This window comes from Nuphar pumila, chromosome 13, assembly GCF_984573655.1.
Source record: "Nuphar pumila chromosome 13, dmNupPumi1.hap1.1, whole genome shotgun sequence".
Lineage (NCBI taxonomy): Eukaryota > Viridiplantae > Streptophyta > Magnoliopsida > Nymphaeales > Nymphaeaceae > Nuphar > Nuphar pumila.
In genome coordinates this window covers 93,121,654-93,131,864 of record NC_143261.1, presented here as the reverse complement: position 1 = coordinate 93,131,864, position 10,211 = coordinate 93,121,654, and the positions used below count along the sequence as shown (strand labels likewise).

Sequence of the window (10,211 nt, the reverse complement as noted above, 5' to 3'; positions counted from 1 at the left end):
ACCCATTTTCCTAATCCCAATCTTAAATCCTAAATCTTAACTTTAAATATTATATATTATATATTATATATTATATATCCTATCCTAATCCTAAATTCTAACACTAGATCTTATAAAAGCATAAGCATGGGTAGTAGGTATAAAAAATTAGAGTCTTTATAACCGCTTTTTAATTGACATTGTTGCCAAGTGTTCTAAGAATTGTTTTCTACAATATTACATTATGTACATCTCTCTCTCTCTCTCTCTCTCTCTCTCTCTATATATATATATATATATATATATATATATATATATATATATATATATATATATATACACACATATACTCACAATGTTTAGGTGTACAGAGAGTAGGACATAATTATCAAGGGGCTAAATCTCTGTTCATGGTAGACTTCTCTCCGTACTGTTGGCTAGCTGGTTGATGAAGTCCAAGGCATTACTAGTCAATTGAGCCACCCCTTCAATGCTCGACCTGATGTCCTCCTTGAGTGGGCCATCCATGGTGTGACCAGCAAATCCATCCATACACGTGTCCTCATCGGTCAGCGCGGCACTTACCCAAGTCTGCAGGTCGCTCATCTGCATCCCCCAGTTGCTTGTGGCGAGCTCTGTCATATTCTTGAGCGACTGCTTCATCAAATATATGGATTCACCCACATTCTCAATGCAGTCTCTCATGGCACCAATCTCTCTGTGAGTCATTCATCCCCTGTTCTCAGCTTTCAGTTTGGACATCATGGTCGACGTCAACAGGGCTCGGTCCAGGCTCACCAACAGCGCAGCATGAGCCAACTGCCTGGGGCTATTCTGGACAGTGCTAGCATAGCTCGCAAGCCAGTTGTAGCACACAGCCGGGTAGCGGGTCGTCCGGCATGAGCTCAGAATGAAGTTTGTGCTAACTGGTAAGAGTTTTCTGTTTGTAGCACTATTAGTGCAAACAAGTGAGGCTAACATGAGGGTGAAGAAGAGTGTGGATGTGCAGAGGGAAGCCATATTCTATGGGATGTGGTTTTCTTGAAGAACTTCAATTTTGAGGAATGAAGGTATATGGTGTGGTTATGGATAAGTGAGGATATGAAATAGGCAGCAATGGGAACTGCATCTGCCAACTAGGCTAGGTTTTATCTATATAAGAATTGACATGAAACATATTTCCCGAGCATGATGCAATGCTTTTAACATATGAATAATAGAGTATGACCTAGTTCTCTTGGAGGCTGCATTCTAAGTTTTAAAGAGGTTCAGCAATGTATGATAAGATTGACTTGGTTATCTGTCTCTAAAAGGGCATGATAGGGCCATTACTAAATTGAATTCATTTCTTATATACCAGGACGCATTGATGACATTGATTGATGTTTATGTTTCATCCATGGAAGGAAGGGGACATGTCCCACAATATGACCCCCTTTTCATCCTTGACAGTGTCATCATCAATGTTGTCAGTATCGGTATCGGCCCTGAATCGTTTGGCCAAAGATTCAGCTGTATTGGCCAGATACCTGTATTCAAGTGAACCGTTTTGTATGGGGCCAAAAAATAATAAAAAAACATTACGTGTCAATCAGAACATGACATGTGTTAAAATCATTAAAATAATATTAAAAAATATTAGAAAATATTTTTAGTATTTTTACATTTTATTAAAAAGTAGCTGATTCAGGGGAGATGCAGATCGATTTTCTGCCGATAAGTTTTGGCCTGAACATTGGTCGTCATCTTTTTTTTTTGGCTAGGCCAAGAGAAAACCAGGTTATCATTAGCTGTGGGTAGAATGGAGTGTAAACCTAACCTACCCTAGTGCATGCCTCCGCCGATCAAATTCTTGAGGTCTACTGCGCTCCCCAGTAGTACTCTCAGCTTTGGTTTATGGAATACTAAACACTTTTTTTATTAGGCCCAAACTCATGACGTGGTAGAGCTGGCAAATGAGCAAACCTAACAGAGCATGTTCGAGCTTGTCCCTGAATGAGACAAGTCAAACATGGCTTGCATGTTTTTCAATACATGGATTACAAAATATATATATATATATATATATATATATATATATATATATAGAGAGAGAGAGAGAGAGAGAGAGAGATATGTATCTTCAAACACTTGAAGTGTTTGAAGATTGTTTGGACAAAGTGTCACCACGCTACAGACTTTTAGCGGCGGTTAAAAAACCGCTAAATCATTTTTGTTTAAAAATAAGACGTGTGGTGTTACATCATGCATCCGATGAGTTTGAAGGAAAAACCCGCCCGAAGATGCGGGTTTTCTTGTATATATATATGTATATATATATATATATATATATATATATATATATATATATAAGCTCATCGGAGCTGAGCACCCTATGTTCGGGCTTGACTTGTTTAAATTAAATGAGCTGTTGGAGGCTTGACTCCTCAACTATACGAACCAACCACTGACTAGTTTGTGACAAGCCAAACCGAGTCACAAGTTGTTCAGTTCATTTTAGGATATGTTTGAATTACTATCCATCGCCCAAAATGGGATGAAATAGATTCATGAGACGGTGATTTTAACAAATGTTGGATGTGGTGAACGCTCGAAACAGGGTCCCCAGCATTCTTAAAAACTTGTTCTTTTTGTAACACCCCTCCCCCGTTACAAAAAGAACAGGACATGGGAAACATGTTTAAAAAAAAAAATTGGGGTAAGGGTCCCCCGACTCTCTCTCTCTCTCTGGCAGCCAGGGGATCACCGACGCCGGGGATGAGGCCGCAGTTCAAGAGGCTAGTGAGGCGATGCGAGGCCGGGGAGGTTTCTTCCTTTCTTTCTTTTTCTTCTTTCTTTTTCTTCTTCTTTTATTTCGCTTTGAATCAAATTTCTTTTTAGGGCATTTTTAGGTTTTCATATGTAAGGGTTTTTTTAGATTAGCTTTTTGTTTGATTTTAATGATTAGGGTTCTCTTCTTGATTAGGGTTTCTTCTTGTTGATTAGTTGGACTTAGAACAAAAAGAACATAACCACTCTTCCATTCTTTTTGTTCATTTTGTCCAACCCTGAACAAGTGATCAAACGCACTACTCCTTGATGGCCAGGTGGTACACATCCCTCATTGCAAGGCGAAGTTGGGTAATTGACACCGCAATTAGGGGTGTCAACGGGTCGGGTTTGGTTTGAACCTAGGTGAAACCAGACTTTGACCAGATTTTTGGGAATGGTATGGGGTCCAATCAGGTTTACTATAAGCGAAACCATACCCAGACCTGATTACATGAACCAGACCCGGTACATACCCAATAAAATAATATTTTAATCTTTTTTACATTGAAAATTTGCAGGTCTTAATCGGAACTCGGGTCGGGCCTAGGTCTGGTATAAAATTTCACAAACTATACCCGGGTCTATGTATTAATCGGACCTTTGGGTCTGGTCCCGGGTCTTAATCGGGTCTTCTTATTTGTTACCATACCCGGACCCTATAGGGTTTGGTAGGGGTAAAACTGACCCGTTGACACCCGTAACCGCAATATAGACAGTGTCATCATACTGCAGAATGAATGACAAAAACTGTATTTTAGGGCTTGGTGAGGTTTAAGGGCAAAATCAAGTGGAGATCTATTGAGCTTTCTTTCATGGGGAAAATGATTTTCTGACCATGAAATTAGATTTCCCTGGTTTTATGGCTGACCCCTGACTGTACATGTACACATGGTTAGTTATATGATCAAGCTACTTAAGCACCACCCGAACTAAGAGCATTAAGACCTTGTTCTAGCTTAGTTTGTTAACGATCCAATCTTGAGTATTGGCTTTTGGGTTAAATAAGTAACTCAGTCAAACTAAGCTATACCAAGTTTAGTTGACTTTAACATGGTTTGTTTACTATGGACCGAACGTTGGATTGCACTTTCTCAATGAAAAATTATGATTTTTTGAGCTATGAAATGTTGATACATTGTGGGACATTGATTTTTGAAGCTCTTAAAAATGTTGTAAGTTGTTTACATATCATGATCACATGATTCAAAAACCATCTCCTACCAACCAAAGCTTTTAGATCACATCCATAAAGTCCCATCTACAAAAAAGAAAAAGCCTAAAAGAAGGTGAGTTCCACTCGATAGTTTCATACATTGTAGTACCAAATATTTACCAGATATATATTTATGTGTGTGTGTTTGGTACTTTCAAGACAAATTTTGTTGTTTGTTTGGCTTCTGGACTTGGCTGAGCTATAAATCGATTCACTAGATCATTTCAGTTGTCAATTAGGCATAATCACTTTATTTTTTTATGTTCATCTCTGTTATGCTTCTAGTGTGTTATTCCTTCCAGTGTATGTCTATTATGGTTTGTAACTTCAAATGGATGAAACCATTAAAAAATTACTTTTAGGCTCTGAAATTGTAGTCATATATGCTGGCATGTTAGCAGTCTAATCCATTTTAATTTCGAACTTTCAATTTAACTTTGGTATCTCGGGAAGCTTGGTTTGGTGCCTTCAAAATATCATGAAAAAGTTCCTTCAATCTCTTTCAGATTCAGGTGGGTCAGAGATCTGCTTTTGGTGTTGGCTTTGTGTGAAATACTCTATCTTATCAAATTTGAATACCAACAACAACAACAACTACGCCTTCATCCCAAAATAATTGGGGTCGGCGATATGAACCAAAAAAGAAAAACATTATGGGTCTTCTACATGAATCCTTCTCCTCCAATCATTTCTATCCAATGCCATGTCCTCGGTGAGGTTAAAAGCATTCATATCCTTTCCTATCACCTCCATCTATGTCTTCCTAGGCCTACCCCGACCTTTTTTAACTAATATATTTTTCCATTTCTCCATCATTCTAACTGGAGCATCATTAGGCCTTCGCCGAATATGTCCAAACCACCGTAAACGGTTCTCTCTCATCTTATTTTCAATGGGTGCAACGCCTACCTTCTTACATATCTCCTCGTTCCGAATCTTATCTTTTATTGTATTTTCACACATCCATCTCAGCATCCGCATCTCTACTACACTCATTTTTTGAATATGATGTCTCTTGGCAGCCCAACATTCTGTACTATATAGTAAAGCAGGCCTAATAATCGTCCTATCAAACTTTCCTTTCAACCGCAATGGCGGAATACCAAAGTCTTTAATTGTGTCCTTGATAATTGGGGCAACATCGGTCATTTGCATAACTACTCTCATGTATATGCCACCTATTTTTATATCTGCATGGAGAAACCATCCGGCATTGGATTTGCCGGACGTATTTATGGTCGCTGTTCTGGCATTGTAAAACTCCAATGGCTTACCCCTTGCCCCCAGGTAGTCACTTGGGATTGCGCAGGGGGTGATCCCCATGAAATTTGAGCCTAGACCACCTGCCCAGGGGCCTAGCTCCCATCCCACTACTGCCAAACCCCTTTGAGGCTCCCATATGCCACTTGTTGCCCTAGAAAATTAAAACCCCACGAAGACAAAATAATTGAAGGCAAGTTTGTCATTCTAGAAAGTCCCTTTCTTTGTTAAGACACTCAATGCAACGTTTACATGTAGTCTGATTCAGAAACATGTTGGATCAGGAATTGGACGCAATATCATGTACACTATATATTTTTCTATGGTCGGGCATAAATAAATCATGTTTATATTAATTTTTTCATGACAAATAAATAAATAAAGACACAAATATATATATACATGTGTTTAAAGCACTTTATAACTTATTTTTAAAATATGCAATTAAATAATTAACAGAAATAAATACTTTTTTTTATATGGTTTAATATATATTTAAATTAAAACATAACAACCCATCATATGAACCGCCCTAAACTATGCTAATTTTTTATGAATAAGATGAATAAACACATAAAAATGTATGCATTTCAAACACATTTTGTTGAGAATGAGATAAGATTCTCACTCTCCATTCGTTTTAGACGAGATAGAGGCAATGGGAGGTTGGTGGTCAGTGGATGCGGCAATGGGGGCAGAGGCGATGGTAGTGGATGGAGGTGGTTGGATAGTAGGCGGAAATTGGATGAGGGAGAAGAAAGGGTGAAGACTAGGAGCAGGGAGCGGCTATGTGCCATGGCTAAATGCCATAGCCAATCACATGACAGCATTTTTGAATGAATTGATATTATTACATTCCCATTCTTTCTCGATACCTTCCAAAGAAAATTCCGAATTGGATCCCAAATTGACGCGGGGGGGGGGGGGGGGCAAGTGGTAAGCTCATGGAGTTTTACGCTGTCAGGACAACGATCATAAGCACCGCAAGCAAAGCCAGCAGCTAGATCTTTGATCCTGGGGGTGGTTTAAATATAAAAAATAATTACTATTTTAGGTTAAATGATGACTCTTCAGTAAAAATACAAATAAAAAGCTAAGTTAAGAATGCTTTGTTTATTGAAAAAACAATACATAAATGATCAAACAGTTTCAAAAGAACCATGATTGCACAGATAAAACAAGAGAATATAGAAGCTGCTTTAGGAGGTAAGGATGTGTGTAGCTTTGGAGAATTCATCAACGCCTTCAATCACGCCCTTGTGTAGTAGTTTTGGCATCTTGGAGTACTTGGAGCTCTCTTATGAGAAAGTGTCATCTTGGATTTGTTTGGGAAACGGGATGAGAATTCTTGTTAATGAAGTATTTCGAAAAAGAAAAGGAATTCTTTTCAACGAGGATCTCATTAACAACCACCTCACTCGCCTGCAAGCTTATTGATAATAAAACACCCAAGTTTCACTTGCTCACTAGAGAATACACCTAGTTTTGACCTTGCAGAGCCCAGCTATGGATTTCAAACTACTTTTTTCATGACGGACAAAGAGTCCACCTTAAAAGGGTGTAAACCTGGGCTAGGCGCACCCCTTGACCCCAGGGGCCAGGATAAGGTGTCATCACATAACACATTTTGAGTGTGCCGCTGCACCTGGTGCACTCTTTTGGCCGACGGTCTGTCAGTTGTGCGGCCCAAAAGCATATGAAGGGTAGGCACGTGAAGAGGCACACTCAAAGTCTGCCATGTGATGACATCTGATTTTAGCTCCGACAAACGGGAAACACCGACATGGGCTTATGTAAGGGGGATAACTCCAATATCTCTTGGACCGTTGGAAAATATGATTCACTTAGTGGGTCAGGCAATTGAGCTTCAACTAGTTATGCGCTTGAAGGTATGCATGTACATGCACTATCTTTTAGGATAGTTGATTCACTTCAAATCACATCCTTGGTGCAATGGGTATATGTGTAACTATACTCACAAGACACAATCGAGCTTTCAAATACTCCTGAACGATCGAAATACTCCTTGCACTTGGTGAGACCAAATAACTCGACACAAACTGTCTTGAACAGCCTCAGGACTAGGTTAGGTTGACCCTAAGTAAACCCTAAACTAGATATGGATCGTGGGTCTAACTGGATCAAGGTCTTAACCAGATATGGGCCTGACTAGATCTAGAATATAACTAGATCCTATGTCAGATCAGATATAGATCTTGGTCACACTGGGTGTGGATCTTAGCTTGAGTAGGACCCTAGGCTTAGCCTTAACTAGATCTAGGCTAAACCCAAAAGAGAGAAAGAGAGAGAGAGAATGAGATGAGAGAAATGAGAGATGGTTGAAGTTTATATAAGCCTCAACTTCAGGACTAGGTTAGGTTGACCCTAAGTAAACCCTAAACTAGATATGGATCGTGGGTCTAACTGGATCAAGGTCTTAACCAGATATGGGCCTGACTAGATCTAGAATATAACTAGATCCTATGTCAGATCAGATATAGATCTTGGTCACACTGGGTGTGGATCTTAGCTTGAGTAGGACCCTAGGCTTAGCCTTAACTAGATCTAGGCTAAACCCAAAAGAGAGAGAGAGAGAGAGAGAGAGAGAGAGAATGAGATGAGAGAAATGAGAGATGGTTGAAGTTTATATAAGCCTCAACTTCAGGACTAGGTTAGGTTGACCCTAAGTAAACCCTAAACTAGATATGGATCGTGGGTCTAACTGGATCAAGATCTTAACCAGATATGGGCCTCATTTGATCTAAAATATAACTAGATCCTATGTCAAATCGAATATAGATCTTGGTCACACTGGGTGTGGATCTTAGTTTGAGTAGGACCCTAGGCTTAGCCTTAACTAGATCTAGGCTAAACCCAAAAGAGAGAGAGAGAGAGAGAGAGAGAGAGAGATGAGAGAAATGAGAGATGGTTGAAGTTTATATAAGCCTCAACTTCAGGACTAGGTTAGGTTGACCCTAAGTAAACCCTAAACTAGATATGGATCGTGGGTCTAACTGGATCAAGGTCTTAACTAGATATGGGCCTCACTGGATCTAGAATATAACTAGATCCTATGTCAAACCAGATATAGATCTTGGTCACACTGGGTGTGGATCTTAGCTTGAGTAGGACCCTAGGCTTAGCCTTAACTAGTTCTACTAACTTTAACTTTATTTTTATATTTAAAATGACACCTTAAATATCTTTGTCCAAAAGACCAATTAAATTAAAAGATCTGAAAATCAAGTCAATACCACACAGAGATAAAAGTTATGATCAAAACATGTAGGATTCACTTTGAGTACATTTTTTATCACCTAAACGATTAAATTTGATTTTTACTTAAAAGATGAATTAAAGTAGAGGATGTTAGTTTTTCAACACATTAAAAATCACCTCAAACGAACATTCAAATAGAAAGTTATAACCCAAACATGTAAACATGTCAAACCAGTTTTTTTAAAGACAATTGAGATTGTGGTTAGAAAACTCTGAATAATAATTGAGATTGTGTTAGTAGTTTTTTTATGTGTCATTATGAGGGTCCAAAAATGATGAATTTTCGTTAGCTCTTTTCTAACGACAATTCCTAAATTTTGTTAGCTGCATTTTTTTTAGTTAAAAATTGTGTGCCATTTAGAGAAACTGCTTAGGATCCTATCTCTATCCTTTTTCAAATCGAGATTTGAATATTCTCAAATCTTAAAGTAACTAACTAATCTCATCCCTAAATCTAAGCTAGAGTACCTTAGGTCAATCACATTGAACCATCTGAAAATCAACCAAAAGGGCCTTCCATGTCAATTTCAGATGGATCTAGAAATACGGATCGTGGATATTCGAGAAAGGTGTTTGAATCCACTAGAAAAATTAAAAATAGGGGTCCACCCCCATATTGCTGTATCTGAACTTCAAGTTCTAGCTGCACCTTTACTCTGTTGAAATTCTTGTACAACTAGACCTAACTTACTTAGCCTAACCTAGGACCCAGATCCCCTATCTCACTCATCCTTAAGAGTTCGCGCCTAGCTGTTTCATGTTCCAGTTCATCAATAACTTAGAAAGGGCTACCTAAGCTTGAGGTGAGATTCAATATAGTTTTTATTTACTTTGTTTATTTTTATAAGATTAGAACTATCTATCTTTTGTAATATGTGTTTGTTTCTTTTTTTTTCTAAATCTTGGTAAACTCGCTTCGCGTACAAGCTACGCGTACTTGCAAGTTGAAACTTGCAAGTGAAGAATTTAAGCTCCCGGTGTTGTTGATCCCTGCTCACTGGAGGAGCAAAAATGCACAACCTTGCAAAACGAATCCTACAACTCTCAAATTTGGATATGATTTTTGAACCCTTTTCTTTAAAAAATTTCATGTGAAAAACATTCTTTTTGTTTTTAAAAAATTTGAGATCCACACGGGCTCAGCTGAATTGGAGCTATAGCTGGTACAAGCCTGAGCCATACGAGTTGTGTTTGAGCTGGCTCGTTATTACAAGATCCATATTGAGATGAAATCCATAACTTGAGGTATACAAGCATGTTGCCCAACCAGTTGACCTATCATGCTATTTTTGCAATAAATGCTAATGCTACATAAATCATATATGTGACTTCAAAATGAACCTATACGAGCGGAACCGAGTTGAACACCTGATGTTCATGCTCGGCTCACTTATGATACACAAGCTTCCTTAGCTCACTTGGTGAGCCTGAATGAGCTTCATGCAGCCGTGTCGAGCCAAGCCACGAACAGCTCGGATGGTTTAGCAGCAGTGGGCATGGCTTGACTGATGATGTCCCACAGTTGCTGCCTAGATGGAGGGGTCCTTTTCAGCCAAACTGATTAGATAAGCAAAAAGTCCATTGTGATCGTTTGAAGCAACAGCAAAATTGGATTTTAGCAAATGGGTGTCATCCTCTGTTGTTGTTGCAGCAGGGGGCGGTCTTATTT

The 10,211-nt window shown here is 38.8% G+C and overlaps 1 pseudogene; it reads right to left on the bottom strand.

Moving 5' to 3' along the window:
- Positions 1-387: 387 nt before the first annotated feature.
- On the bottom strand, positions 388-999 carry LOC149819221 (21 kDa protein pseudogene; annotated as a pseudogene).
- Positions 1,000-10,211: the final 9,212 nt, after the last annotated feature.